The 16,048-nt window shown below is 40.4% G+C and overlaps 1 long non-coding RNA gene across 1 annotated transcript in view; it reads right to left on the bottom strand.

Moving 5' to 3' along the window:
• Positions 1-281: 281 nt before the first annotated feature.
• LOC141920240 (uncharacterized) overlaps positions 282-16,048 on the bottom strand; it is a 42,057-nt gene continuing 26,290 nt past the window's right edge. The window contains exons 2-3 of the long non-coding RNA XR_012622269.1: positions 3,587-3,665; positions 282-845 (exon numbers count right to left, since the gene is read on the bottom strand). This is a non-coding gene — a long non-coding RNA (uncharacterized LOC141920240). The remainder of the gene's footprint in view (positions 846-3,586; positions 3,666-16,048) is intronic.

Consider the following 16,048-nt stretch of genomic DNA (forward strand, 5'->3'; position numbering starts at 1 on the left):
AAAAAAGCTGTACCCTGCAAAAGAGACCCAGACAGTGGCACACATTTGCAAGAAGGCTGCAGTCTTCCCACTCTTCCAACAAACTGAGTCAATTAGCAGTTTCTCCCCAGGGCTGCTAGGAGGATTTACGATCTGTTTGTACAAGAAACAGTCTGAAAACCAGAAAGCAACATTGTCATGTCGGTCAAAAGCTGGCATCAACAAACTGGTTGCCCACACGTAAACAAAGACTTTTTAGGGCCTAATTAAATTTTATTTATCTTTTGTTGGTTTTCATTTATTTCCCACAGCTTTCCAATTTTTAGATCTGATGGACAAAGGCAGAAGTACAACAACAAAAACAAAAAGAAAACCCATATTCATAACATTTTCACATTTCAGCCTTAGAAAGTAGCAGAAAACAGGGAGGATGTGCTTTCTGAAAATGCCTCATTTCAGGTTTTCACATATAGGCATTTCAGATATGAATTAGTGCCCCTGTTGGACCATAATTTGAATTAAACACCTCCTATTACACACATTGTCAGGAGAGATGAGGAATAATCAGAAACCCAATGATTACAGCAGGAAAATACCTGGATTACTAAACCATCTCATGTCCACCCATTCGTGTTTGTGTCCTGATCTCATTTTGTAAAATCCTCGGCTTCTTCAGCTTCTATTGAAATTGTTAAGCAATGCAGCAGATGCACATATCACATTGAAGAGCAAAGCCTTTAGCTTTTCTCACTTCCCAAGCTGCGTTGCTTGTTATTTGGCACAGAAGTCTTTTGCAGAGCTGTGAATCGATCCCACTCAGATGCTGACCTTCACTTTGTTCACATAAACCAGGAAGAGGAATGAATCTATAGGAGAAACGTAAACTAAATAAGTTTTATTTTCTTCCGGGTGACATAGTTCATAGATACCATTTATTTCCACCTTCAGGCTATGGAGAAAGTCATTGCCAGTCTGGCAGCTACAGAAGCTGTGTGCTTACTGTCTGAAAAGCACCGAGGGGAGATGCTTTGAGCCCTCCTGAGACATTCCCTCCCCTGTGATAGGTAAGCGGTTGTGTTCCCAAAATAAGAATATAAATTAATTTTCTGGTCTTAAGCCAGACTCTTGATCTCCAGAATGACCAGATAGGAGAACTGTGGTTTGTCATGCAGTGGAGAGTATGCCAGACACCGGCTTACATGCAAGACAGTGTACTGAGGTAGAAACAGTAAAAGAGAAAGTGTGCACAGGAGGTCAAGGTAATCCTGCTAACTTTGCAGTGATTCTGGCTCAAGGCTCATTCTGTGGGTCAAAAATGGGGAGAAGTAGACAGCTGAAAGTCCAGTTCCTCCACAATTTCACATAACTCCTCTCGACCTCACTTCCTCAGCAGGAGAGGGAAGAGGTTTTGTAACACCTGGTATGACCAGTACATTTTCTTCAATTTACAACCATTCAACTCAACTGGCAGAGCCAAAAAAAAATGTCAGCCTCCAAGTTCTTGCAGAGCTCCTTGAAGTGACAAAAAAAAGAGACCATACTTCAACAAGTTTGAAAGCTGTGAATTAAGTCACAGCTTTAAGGATCATGTTCCTCTGCTACCTATTGCTGTAAGAACATGCAGTCAGGCTTAGGACACAGTGCTGCCTCGTTTCATAACCAAAGGCTTTTGATACATGCCTGAGGGGTTACCTGTGGATTACGGATGGCCACTGTAAATCAGACTAGGAGAGAGTATCACTTCAGAGCTATGAGGAAAGGGAGAGAGCGTGAGACAGATCACCAGGGTCTCTCAAGAGGATTTGGGGTGGGGAGTTTCACCATTGCCACAGTAAGCTGGAAATGTAAAATGTCTGCAAGAAAGCCTTTCTTGGGTTTTCGATGGTTGGCTTCCAGTAACAGAAAAAGTTTAAGACAAAGTGACCCTTAAACAGCAAAACTTTGAAAGAATATCTGTGTGCATTTATACACCCAAGTAACAGATGTTGGGTAAAATCTCTTCATCCTTTGTCTCCTAGCAGATGAAAAACAGGAATTCATGAGACACTGGCAGAAGACCCGAGTTTGGAGCGGCTGCAGACTATGTGCAGACTGATACTTGTTTTAACTTTTTTTTTTTTGTTATTACTGAATTTTAATATGATTTTAAAGCAAAAAATTAAGCAGGAACAATCAGTTTGCTTGACCTTTTCTTTCAAGATCTGATAATTTTTCTGTTTCAGGTTTCTGTTTACCTTAAAATATAGGGGCATTTAGTACCGTTAGCTAAAAAAAAAAATTAATATGTTGCTATGACAAACAAAGCTCTGTGTGCCTGAGCTTGTAGAGATACATGGTTCAGCGTAGTCCTTTATTTTCTTGGCAGGTCTACCACAACTTCTTCACCTCTTTCTGCTTGGCCTCTTTCTTTACTTAGGCTACTAATTTTACAGATTGGAGAAAAGTAATTTCCTTCTGGCCTCATGGCAAAAAAACCCAAAATCTTTCTAATTATTTCCCTCCTATAGAAAAAAAAATTAAAAATCAATCATCATAGTTATTTTAAAGCCTGAAATTTGATCAAGAAAACCTCAAGTCATCCATCCTCACACAGTTATAGCAGTGGATGGTAATGGCTGTACCATTGCTACCTGGCCAGTGGCAATTGTGATTACTGATGACAGCTTCCCTCTGCTAACTGTCAGCTTGAGTGACAATAATATATCATTTGCTGTAGCTTGGGAGAATACCAAAGTGTATTTATTTCAAAAACAACAAGATTAAAGATTATTTTCAATTTAAATTTCTGTCCTTTTTTTTTCCCCAGGCAGCAAAAGTCCTCATTATAATATTACATTCTAAGGAAAGCAAAGTGCCTATTGGTGTTTTTTATGCTCCTGTATTAATCTTCTTGGTCATTCAGATGCATCACTTAGTGAGGCTCCCAGATGTTGTGTATGGCCCAGAGGACAGATTCAAAGCATCCAGTTTGGTGAAGTAAATGTTAATGTAATGGATAATTCTATTTGTACAAGCTACAGAGGAAGACTGTTCATAGACGATAGTTTGAGATCGACTCCAAAAGTAAGTTGAGTGAGGAAGTTCATGAGGAGGCTTTTAAGACAGCTGTTTTACAAAATTTTCAGACAGGAGAATCCTCTGTATTTTCATAAAGGTGAGTGGAGCCATCTGCAATAATAATGCCCTGGGTTGAATAAAAATATGTGCTCTAAATAACACTGATGAATGCAAAAGAAAACCTATCAGCAGAAAGTTGCTTGACAAATAGGATGAGAAATGACTAGTTTCCTATTTCTTCTTCAAATGCAAACAAAAACCCAACATATCTGTATACTTTGAAACAACATCTCTCCTGTTGCCTGTCTCCCACTTATATTACTTTCAGAGTTTGTATTTTGCTGTCTTATCTGCTCGTTTTTCTTGCAGAAGAGTTTGTGTACTAAAATTTTACAAACAAAAATATGTAAAAAGCATAAGATGGTGCCATAATAACAATGAAATGAAAAGACAAGTGTTATTAACATGGTAGATCAGGCTTGGGCTAATCCAAGCAGATAGGCTTGCTTCACTGAGAGTTGTAGCGAACATTGTTCTCAATTGTGCTTACCAGAAGATGAAAACAAAAACCCCAGAGATACGCAGTCGACATCTGTGTGTCTTGCTTGCTTGCCTGCTTTCTTTTTGTTCTGGGTGAAAAAGAGACATTTAAAGCGAATAAAACAAAAGGACAGTAACTCCAAAAGTGACATTCACACTTTTTCTTGACTTAAATAAGGGGCAGCTAATCATCAACGTGTCTGCTGTGAAGCAGAAAAGAAATGGGAGAAATTAATGACTTTCCTAGTCATAGCATGGTGGTTCAAGGGGAGTTCAGATCTGAAGTAAGCTGAAATTTCAGTGAAGCCACAAATGGACTCCAGTCATATTCTATACTGGGATACTGCAAGACACTTTATTTAATACCATTAGATAAATAGGACTGATAAACCAACTGTATGTGTTGGGTATCGGCAGAAAAAATAATGAATGTGCCAACATGGAAATAGAAACAGCAGTATGCTGATTGTATTAGTCACGTGTAGACAGGGTACAGTGCCAGGACTCACAGTGCCAAAATCATCTACCCCTCTTGTCTCAATATCTGTGGACATTTGGGTGTATATATTTTTCTATTTCAAAGCCAGACAGCCCTTTGTCATGAAGTAGACTGGTAAGCTTTTGGATAGATCTGATCAACACGAACCCCACAATTCCATTCTGCCTAGTACATCACCAGACATTGACAGAAAATGTAGAATCTAATCCTTATTAAATTTGTGAGGGCAGAGAGCCTGATTTGAAATGACAGTGGAACTTTCATTGTTTTACTGTATGCTTTGGGCTACCTGTGCAGGACTGATTAGTCCACTTTTTGTCCTGAATCCAGCTGTGCACCTGACACTCTGAAAGGTACCATTAAGAAGGATAAAACCTCCTTGATTAAATTTACCAACCATGTTGACTTGTTTATCAATGCCAGAGACTTATCTGGAAGGTGTTCTTCCTCTAGCTAGGTAAGGGAAAAAAGTTCTGAATACATCTGTTTGGACTACAGGATTTACTAGCTCTATAATGCATCCTCCCTTAGATTATTCCTTCTTTAACACTACAAGCAATCATATTTATCCTATGGATCACTGTCAAGCACTACCCCAGGCTCGATTTTTCCATTTTTACCAAGGTCGTTCCCCTCTTGCACCAGTGGGTGCTGAAGCTGACTGCGATGACCTTGGTTGCTGGGCTGAGCCTCCTTCCTGTTTTGAAGAATTAGGGATATCTGAGGCTTAATGCTGTCAGTCTTTCTCAACTAAAGAATGACTTGCTTCAATAGCTAAATCTTCCTGTGCTTGAATCCCACCTTAATGTATATTTGGCGTAGTGTCACAAAAAGGATGTTGAGATAGACTCACATGCACAAAGTTTTATTTGTGGGCTCTTTGCTAGTCACACTGACTTCAAGGTGGCCATCAAGAAGAAAAGCTGTTGATGATGATGTTTCACCAGCTTTTTCACATAATACTTTTCATGAGGACATCTCATGACAGTTCCCACTATTAGCACTGACTGGAGAACATTTTGATCAGCTGCAGGTGCTGCCCAATCATCTGTTGCCAATCTTTGTGCATGCACATCACTGAGTAATACTTATTGGCTATTTAAATTATTATTATCTACACTGTTATTCACCAAGTCTTGTTTTTCCTCTGATGTAAACTAAAAGCTTCAAAATAAGGACTAGGAAAAAGTGGGTAACAAAGAGCTAATTCCATGCAGGTGGCGATTGCTTCACATAAGAAACCTGACATAACAATGATATTGGGGTTTGCAGGTGTAAGATGGCAAGAATAACAGCACAACAATAGTGTGAGAACTACAATGGAAAAAGACATATTACAGGGCTACAAATAGAAGATCCTTAGTATTTCAAAGGTTAAGGCATTGAGAAAGGATGATGCTCGTAACCAGAGTAAAGTGGACTTTACAAGTGCTGATTTTCTTAGTTGTAAGACAACTGAGAAGTTTGAGAATGGCAAATGTTAGGAAACCTCTCCCACCAGTTTGCCAGTCACTTTTGTTTTAGCTATTCTGCAGTGAATCCACTTACAAAGTATTAAAGGATGAGTGCATCCTGGGGCACCTGAAGAAATGGCTAGCTGATCTAAATCCTATTAGCTGAGCTGGTCTTCTCAGAGTTGGAAATGCTGCTCTGCACCTACAGAAGGTAAGTAGGGAATTGTTCATTCATGGCTTTGTATCCTTGAAGATCATCAATGAATTCAAGGAATATGCCAGAACCAGAAAGTTTGTGTTCTTATCACACAAAAAACCCTATATTTTTGCTCCAAAAAGGCACAGTAAGAAAGGCTACAGCAGGATCAGAACATTGTGCACTGGCACTATAGCAAGTCATGAATGTGAAGGAAAGTGGAGAATAACCTTCCTTTCCTGCCTCCAAAGCTTGCTGTCCCTGTAGCAGATGGCTGAGTGCATGCACCATTGGACTGGCACTTTCTAATAATTTTCCTCTCCATCCAGTTTATAGCAAATGGTAGTTATTTCAGCCCTTTTAACATGTCTGGTTTTGCAGAAGAAAGAGCTCCAAGCTATATTTACAGAGATCCTTGATAGTTTTAATAATCCAAGTGAAAAAGTGTTTTCGATGGCTTTTGGGGCCATTGCCAGAATTGTCACAGACTGCAAGAGCAAGGACAAACGTGGTGTGGAATTTGTGAAGATTGCCAGAGTTTCAACCCTTCTCATCTGACGTAAAGCACAAAGGAGAGTGATGGGTTTAGTAAGTGTTGTTAAAGCTTTAAGGGACTAGTCAAAGTGTGTGTATGTCTGCAAGCAGAATAAAAATAGAAGCAAAATCTGATTCTATGGAAAACTGAAAGCATGCTTTAGATGAACAACTAATTCAGTCATTTCATCCTTCCACTGCCTAGCTTCTCCATTTGCAGTTTTGCCATATACCCCAGCAACAAACACTAATAATAGCAATTGCCATCCACCGTAGTAAGAGTAACAACCGAACACACCTATTCATGCTAACCCTGAAGAGAATAAATGAAAACAGAAAAGACTCGCTCTCATAAAGACAAAAATTAATCCTATAAGGCTGAATGCAAACTGTATACAAAGTTTGTACAGCCTCTATTCTTTTTGTTATAAATGAGGTGTAGCTGAAATTGATGGAATTATAGTAGCATGAAATCAGCACAAAAGTAATATTAAGCCTTAAGTGTGTAATCCATAATACACTAAGGATGGGATTATATATAGGATCACAGGCTACATAACTATATGGCATCATATGCAAACCTGGTACCATTCACAGGTGAGCCTGGTGCAATATGACATATTGATATCTAAGTCAAAAGTATAACATCTTCTTTCATCACACTGCTCGTGCCAGAAATATCACCCATGCCTTAATTTGGTAACATTCAGCAGTTGAAGATCTTACACCATTTTCAAAATGTTTTGGAAATGTGATCTAATTAAGCCTTACAGAGCCCCAGGGCAGTAGGTAAATGTCATCATCACCATTTGTACTGATGAAAAAACTGCGACACAGATGTTTAATGAGTTGCCCAACCAAGGTCACCCTGGAAGCTGCAAATACCCCATAATATAGGCAGCCAAACCTTAGGAGAATGAAAGTGAAGAACCCTTTAGATAAGAGGTTAATATTGGTTATTTGATTGTATTTGGATTTGAAGTTGTTTGCATTGTACACATGGCTGAAATAGATTTTAGTTTCTCACTCTGGCTGCAGTGCTCACAAGACCATGCCTTTCCAAAGCCTCTTCATCACTGGAAATACTTACTGAAGTCTACATTTTGGCAAATTGAAAACCGTTCTCCTTCTGTCAGTGATTTGCCTGTGCTTTGACCGTTCTGTAAAATTGAAGACCTTCCCTATGGTGTATTTCACAGGAAGTGACACAAAAAACGCTGCACTGCTTTTAAAATATTTAGATATTTGCTCAGAGCTGTGAATGTGAAAGATAATTCCTTATAGAAGAGAAATCCCTCACTAGCATGGTTTCACCACTGCTGAATCGGCAGGAGCAGAGTCCTGATGTGACCAAAGTAAGTGACTTGGCCATTTATGCCATGGCACTGAAGAACACAACTGCTTGTTACCTCCTCCAGTCTCACACTTTCAGGCTCTCATATTTCCCATATCAATAGATGAAGAAGTGAAAATATCACTCCAGGTATTCACTTCTGATTTCCCAGGTGCTCAGCTCATTAAGAGTAACTCCCTTAAGAAGAGACAGATGTGAGTGTCTCAGCAGACCATCTGGGGACAGCAGGCTGTCTCCCTGGAACTGGTGTGAAAGAGGAATAATAAAGAAGAGGAGGAACACACGGCCCGCTGAGGTCCTTTAACATTCATTCTCCTAAGTTTATATTCTCAACTGGCAGTAAACAATATTGTAATTGTCCATCAGTATAAATCCTGGAGTGCTTGCTTGTGTCCTCTTGTTTTGTAGGCTTGCACAAAGACTGTAAAGTCTTTTTGAGATGGACTTCAAATGACAGCCAGGAATTCAGGAAAAACAGCTGTAAGCAACTTGCAAGGAAACCCTGTGCAAGCATCATGTTTTTAATTGTCTGTAAATAAGGATGACATCTTTCACCCTGCTCATCTCAGGACTCTGGTTTTGGGGATCCAGCAGCACCAGGACCATGCTGAAAAAGGTAGAAGAGGCTTCACTTTTCCACAAAATTCTCTGAGATTTCCCAAATAGCCCTACTGCTCCACATCTTGAAAAGATGCTCAAATGGAGGACTCTCTCAAAACTGGAAGGGAGAAAACACAGCAAGCCACCTTCATTTGTAAACTTTGAAGGACTTGAGTAATTTCTAATATTTTGCATGACCATAATTTCCAGTCCAGGCAAAGTACTACTACTTTACAATATTTTTATTTGAAAGGATTTTTTTTTTTTTGCTTGGTTTGGTTTTGTTTTTACAATAAGCAATAGACCCAAATTTATAGCATATACATACTCCCAGGAATTTTGCTTGTCACCAGTCTGAGAATTTTCTATGTTTCTTTCCATGAGCAACACCTGGAAAGATTATTTGACTTTTTAGACCAGGTCAAGGGATATCTCAGAAGCCCACAAGCTTCTTTACGGAGAGTTGCCAGGAAATCTATAGGCAACCGAAAAATAATTTTCTCTCTTTTCAACAGCTACCAGCAAATTCTTTACCATGCTGAGAAACCATTTCCATTGTCTGACAGAAAAAATATTGCTTAATTCAAAAACAGGTTTTTTTTACTTCCTTCACGTCAGGAGCTTAACTCCAAGAATGTAAACAAGAATGAGGGAAATAAATTATTATGCTGCCTCCCCTTTTCTACCATAACAGTCCTTCTAAATAGTCCTCACGTTCCTTGTAAAGCATCTTGAATATTACTACTGGAGAAATGTCTTTCCTAAACACTTTCTTCCTTAATCTGAAAACTGATGGCAGAATGAAATATTAAACCATAGCACTTGAGAACATAAAAAACAACATGAAATTTTAATTGTTCTTATTGCAAACTTAGATTGCACATACCAGTTTATAAAAGACACCTTGGGGCAAAAGGAAGAAGTGGATTTGTCTCAGCATGGTAGGCAATGAATGAAAACAAGCATAGTTCCTTCTCTTTTGCATCTAAATACTACCTATACCTGCCTAAAAGTACACAAAATGATCAAAACATGTTTGTTTCAACTATGGTATCTGCTCCTATGGCTGTATGTAATACAGATTCACATCGTATGTGAATTATATGCAGCCAATTACATATACTCTACTGTTCCTCTGCTGCAGCACATTTAAGGGCTACAGGATGGAAAAATTTTTTTCTCACTTCAACCAGTTTTGCCAAAAAGCATATATTTTTGTAGAGCAATTCATCCTTGAATTTGACTTGAATTTTCCAGACAGTTTTGATTTTAAATGTCGAGAGAGAGAGAAATCAGGATTGAAAGAAAGAGAACAAGAATAAAAAGGCAGAAGGCAATATCCTTCTCCAGCTTCCTTATCAGCACTCCTGGCCAGTGAATGAGTAGTTTGAAAAAAAGCCCATCACTTTCTTACCACCATCCTGTTTCTGCCCTGATCTTTTGTGTTCTGTACCTTCACCTAATTCTTAATTTCTATTGCTCTTATTTTTTTAGAGATTCCCAAAATAAGCACAAAATATAAATCTGTTGAGCAGGTAAATCAGAAAAATGAGGGTTGAAGGAAGGCATGGACTGTTGCCCCTACCTCTTCTGCTCTTTCTATATTTGTTATTAATCAATAGGGCTTACCATTATTTTAAATTCCTGAATACACTTTTTTCTTCTTACACTCATGCTTAGAAACAAGATAGAAGCTACATACATCATCTATTCTACAGATAGCATCCTGACCCTCATTTTATAAAATTTGAAACGAAATGTCTTGAATGAAAAGTCTTCCATTCTTTGAGTCTAACAGTCATGATGCCCCATTACAGGTATTTAACCTTCATTTCAGGCAGGTATGTAACGTCTTCCCTCTGTCGTACATTAAGCACAAAACATCAAGGAATAGCTCAATCATAAACAGTCCATGAAACATGCAGAGTGTGAGTGAAACCCTGCAAGAACAAAGGAAGCCTAGAGCTCAGTAGAGCAGAAGTGGAACGACACACAAAAAGGCTGCTGGGATATACCCATAATTATGCAAAAGATGTGGCAACAGCAAGAACTGTGGAGTCATTCTAGTGACAAAGGTCCGGTTTTTAAGCAGTGGTCTTGATCTCCTGGGTCAGTTTTCAGCTTTTCACCCTTAGAAACAGAATTGTCTACCCACACCACTCCTAGCATAACCACTGAAGAGAAAGCAGCACCATGCAGCTTCTTACAGCAAACTCAATTTTATTTTGGTTTGGAGAAATACAAGAAAATGAACAATATTATTGTCTTTTAGACTGCTAGTTTAACACACAGTCACAAAAGACTTCATGTTCACAGACTGAAGCATACCCAGGTCTGGCATTATAATCCCAACTCCACACTACTGGAATATCAATATACTAGAATTATGATAATCACCATATTTAAAAATATAGCTAGAATGGGACAAAATGTCTCCATCCCAATCCCACTCTAGTGGGCTTCCAGCTTCATTGCACAAACTTGAGATGATCAGACAGTTTAGAAAATATCTGAAAACAGAAAAGGTTTGAAATGCATGTGATAAAAGGGGTTTCATAGCTTAAAACCTTTAAAATCACACAACTTTGAGTTAGTCAGAACAATCGTAAAGAAAATCACAAGGCCTACAGAGCTAGAAGTTGGATGCATGCCTGCTGAATTCATACATTTAATAGTTTGCAGTACTTTTTTTCTGGATCCTGAGCACTACAGTTTGAGAACAATCCTTAGGAATCCTTTCTCAGCTGTCAGAAGAAGTCCATCACATCTCTTCTGAAATCTAGAAAAACCATCAGCCCTTTGCTCCAAATCCTGTATCCTAATTGAAACTCCTTCTGGAAAATCCCTGGAAGTGCTAAGAAGGGGTCATTCAAACATATTGGGAGTGGACAGCAGGGAGCAACTGCGAAACTGAAGGCAAGTACAGAGTTGATTAACAGAGTGTAGTGACGTAAACCAAAAAATCTAACTTTCTCTGTGGGAGGCTTTTGAACGTTGCTGTTATAGCCTCTCATTTGGCTTTTTTTTTTTTTTTTCCTTTGACAGCTCTTGGAACTACTGTCTGTAATTTCATCTCTATCACTTATGAAGTGGAGCAGACTCACACATCAATGTGCATGATCCTCAGTAAAAATTATCTTCGCCTGCTTCTTAGCATTTTTTATAGTATAGGATCAGATAATTAATAGCAGAATGCACCACTCCTAGCTCTTCAAGTTTTCCCACCAGACAGTTGCCTTATTTGTTTCTTTTTCCTTTGGGATAGATAGAAATTGCAGCCAGTGTGTGTGCCTAAACTCCTCCTTCTTTGTATCTGGAATGGCCTTTGGGACAGGGCTGACAGCCATCACTCCAGGCCACATGATAGAGTTTGTTTCTCCTCTCTATCGCACTTAAAACTCTCTAACTTACAAACTCATGCAGGTGTTTTGCAGCATTTACTGAACAGTGAGTATGAAGGTTAAATGCTATATACCATAGCCTTATTTTGAATTACAGTGGTTGTAGTTGTGGTGGTTTAGCCCCTGCCGGGGTCTGAGACCACGTGGCCGCTGCCCCTCCCCCACAAATGGGAGTGAAATACAAAGCCCCAAGACTGAAATAAGGAAAGGTTTAATACAACAATGCAATAGCAACACAACAAACAACAACAATAACAATAGCAGTAATAGTGATAGCAATGAACAGAGCAAAATAGCTACCAAATACAGCAGTGGGAAGCACGATGTACAAAACCACGAGTGCACCGCGCTCCGCACCAGGAAAATGTGACCTGCCAGGATGTGACATCCGCATGGTATCTGAATAACCCGGCTAGAGCTCCCCCCCACTGCTGGGGAAACTTAACCCTATCCTGGTTAAACCAGGACATAATCCACCCCTTTATTCTGTACCATGTGCGTCACATCCAGCTGCCACTTAGCAATTAGCATTGACAAAGAAAAATTAACAAAAGCACAGTATAACTCACGGTGTGTTTTCACCCACAATCAAGTCCCCTTGTGGTACGCATCAGACCTCTCCATTCTTTTGCATCACCCACCAGGTGCACCCAGGTCCTTGAGCAAAAACAATCCCGTGGATGGGTTTGCCTTTGCCCAGCGCAAGACTAACCCAGACCATTTTTCCCAGCAGATCCCTCATGCGCACCACAGGGACTCTATCCCCGTCCACAACACGTGGAAGTTTTGACTGAGCCGGGCCAGCTCGATTGGCAGATCCTTTTGTGTTCACTAACCAAGTGGCCTTTGTCAGATGTGTGTCCCAGTGTTTGAAGGTTCCACCCCCCATTGCTCTCAATGTAGTTTTTAACAGTCCATTGTAGCGCTCGATCTTCCCGGAGGCTGGTGCGTGGTAGGGGATGTGGTAGACCCACTCGATGCCATGTTCTTCTGCCCAGGCATCTATGAGGTTATTTCGGAAGTGAGTCCCGTTGTCCGACTCAATCCTCTCTGGGGTGCTGTGTTGCCACAGGACTCGCTCTTCAAGACCCAGGATGGTATTTCGGGCGGTGGGGTGGGACACTGGATAAGTTTCGAGCCACCCAGTGGTTGCTTCCACCATTTTTAGCACGTGGCGCTTGCCTCGGCGGGTCTGTGGCAGTGTGATGTAGTCGATCTGCCAGGCCTCTCCATATTTATATTTCATCCATCGATCTTCATTCCGCTGGGGCTTCACCCATTTGGCTTGTTTGATTGCAGCACACGTCTCACATCCATGGATGATCTCTGCGATGGTGTCAATGGTGAGGTCCACCCCTCGATCTCGAGCCCACCTATATGTTGCATCTCTGCCTTGGTGGCCCGAGGTCTCATGGGCCCACCGGGCTATGAACAGTTCACCTTTATGCTGCCAGTCCAAGTCCACCTGAGCCACCTTGATCTTAGCAGCTTGGTCCGCCTGCTGGTTATGCTGATGTTCATCAGTGGCTCGACTCTTGGGTATATGGGCGTCCACATGGTGCACCTTCACAACGAGGTTCTCCACCCGGGCTGCAATGTTCTGCCATACTTCAGCGGCCCAGATGGGTCTGCCCTTGCGTTGCCAGTTGTTCTGTTTCCATTGCTGCAACCACATCCACAGGGCACTTGCCATCACCCACGAGTCAGTGTAGATATAGAGCCTCGGCCACTTTTCTCGCTCAGCAATCTCCAAAGCCAATTGGATGGCTTTCACCTCTGCGAACTGGCTCGATTCACCTTGTCCCTCAACAGCTTCAGTGGTTTCTCGTGTGGGATGCCACACTGCAGCCTTCCATCGTCGATGTTTTCCCACAATGCGGCAAGACCCATCAGTGAACAGGGCATATTGTTTTTCTTCCTCTGGCAGCTCGTTATATGGTGGGGCCTCCTCAGCACGTTTCACCTCTTGTTCTGGTGACATCCCAGCATCTTTGCTCTCTGGCCAGTTCATGATCATTTCCACTAATCCTGGGGGGTCGCGGTTCCCTATTCGAGCCCGTTGTGTTATCAACGCAACCCATTTACTCCACGTGGCATCTGTTGCATGATGTGTGGAGGAAGCCTTTCCTTTGAACATCCATCCCAGCACCGGCAGTCGAGGTGCCAGGAGGAGCTGTGTCTCAGTGCCGACCACTTCTGAGGCAGCTCGAATTCCTTCACACGCTGCCAGTATCTCCTTCTCAGTCAGGGTATAGTTAGCTTCAGAGCCTTTGTATCCCCAGCTCCAAAAGCCTAGAGGTCGGCCTCGGGATTCCCCATCTGCTCTCTGCCAAAGGCTCCAGGAAGGGCCATTCTCCCCGGCTGCAGTGTAGAGCACGTTCTTAATCTCCTGCCCTGTCCGGACTGGCCCGAGAGCCACTGCCTGGGTAAACTTAACCCTATCCTGGTTAAACCAGGACAGTAGTAAACTCCTTTTTATGATAAACAATTATCTCTTCCCAGTGAATGGTTTTCACCTGCTTTCCAGACAGTTTCTCTCAGCCAAGTCCTTAATCTGAGCCTATTCACTTATGAAACTCAGGCCTTGGACATAATCAGCAACCAGTATTACAAATTTTTAAATCTGCAAACAGTAGTCTGAACTGGGTATGAAGTGCTTTGGTATATAAGGAAGTAGGCAGATATCTTCTTTCAGTCCATGAAATAAAGTTTAGCATACATGTAGCACAGCAAATACACTTTTAAAGGTCCGTACCTTTAGAATACAAGATAGCCTTAGAAGTAATTAATTATCACATAGCAACAGGGGTTATTGTAGAGCACCAGTTTTACCATACAGGCTTCCTGAAATCTCAGCTTGTAGCACACACAAAAAAGAAAGTGACCTTGAGGTCAGAAGGAAATTGCTATTATACATCACCAAGGATAGCATGTCAAGTACCATATTTATGTGTGAAGTGGAAAGGAATTAATGAACACAAATAGAATTCAGACAGTGTATGTTCTCTGGAGCAATATAAATGAATGATGCCTTACAACAATTATTGAGCCAGATCTATTCAGATAGGAATTACTAATATATTAACATGTTAATTGATTTGTTAACCATCATGACTATAAAGTGCATAACAAAAAGTTTGCATTATTTTTTCTGAGTTTTTTAACAAGCTTTTCATTTTCCAAATAAACACTCAATGGTCAAGAGGTTGTTCAGCTATCACGGGCATTATACATAGTACTTAAGCTTTGGACTGGTAATACTTAATTTTACACAACATGTACCCGAGTATTGTGTATGAGGCTGAGATAAATAATTCATTCCTGAATGATCAATCATCAGTACTCATGGCACCCAGTCATTAGTGTCTGGTTAGTTCAACTGCCTGATTTTATTTCTTCTGAATAACCTGTTCTTTACTGCAGGCCAGATTTTGTCACTCTTGCCCATACTGGTAGAGGTTTCTACACAGATAAGGCTAATCTGTATCAGTGGTGAACCAGGAAAATTTGGCAGATGACAAGAAAAAGAAAAGACAACCTTAACAGGAATAAACACTATAAGAAATGTCCAGGCAAACTGTGACACTGAAATATCTTGGAATTTGGAAAAGAACCATTTACAGATTTAGGAAAATACTTTCAAAATACGTGGTAGAGAGTCTTCTCTCTAGTGCTGTCTTAAGGAGAAGAGAATACATTTTATCAACAGAAAGAAAAATAATATGCAGGTCTGTGGAGGTGTAAACAAAGTACAAAATTGATTTTGTATTCTTTTTTTTTTTTCACTGGAAAGTGAGAACTTTTAGCCAAAGTTAAATTGCCAGTCATTCCCAGAACAAGTGATCAGTAGAGGAGAAAGCTGTGTGTTAAAAGTGCAGTGGTGGGTACCATGCAGTGGTGGGTACCATGCAGTGGTGGGTACCATGCAGTATCAAGCCATTTGTGCAGATGTTATTGTTGTGTTCCTCTATTTCTTTATTTCTTCAACAGCAACTGCTCATTTAAGTAAGATAATCATGTAGCATTGACGTTTATGCTGAGATAAGTAAAAATCTATGCTGTGCTTTTGTGAAATGATGTGTGAAAAATCAAAAGAACAAGCTTGTAAAGTAGTTTCATATGAAGCAAAAGTGAGAATGGTATATAACGTCATCAGGAAGCCAGGTATAAAAACCACAGACATAATAAAATGAATTTCCTCAAGAACAATGGAGCAGTAGATGTTCTGAAAGTAAAGAATACAACATTTTTTTGATATTCCAGTGAACAAAAGTTGAGACTGAAGCCATCCACAATATGATGAAACATAATCAAATATTGTATTGACATCTCCCACCTCTCAAAACAGTGTCTGAGACAAACTGCTCCAGCCAACCTGAACCTTTTGTGCAGTTCTAGGAATATTTGTGCGTTGTGTGAGAAGTTTATGAGAAA

Source organism: Strix aluco, chromosome 2 (assembly GCF_031877795.1).
Source record: "Strix aluco isolate bStrAlu1 chromosome 2, bStrAlu1.hap1, whole genome shotgun sequence".
In the NCBI taxonomy this organism is placed as follows: Eukaryota; Metazoa; Chordata; class Aves; order Strigiformes; family Strigidae; genus Strix; species Strix aluco.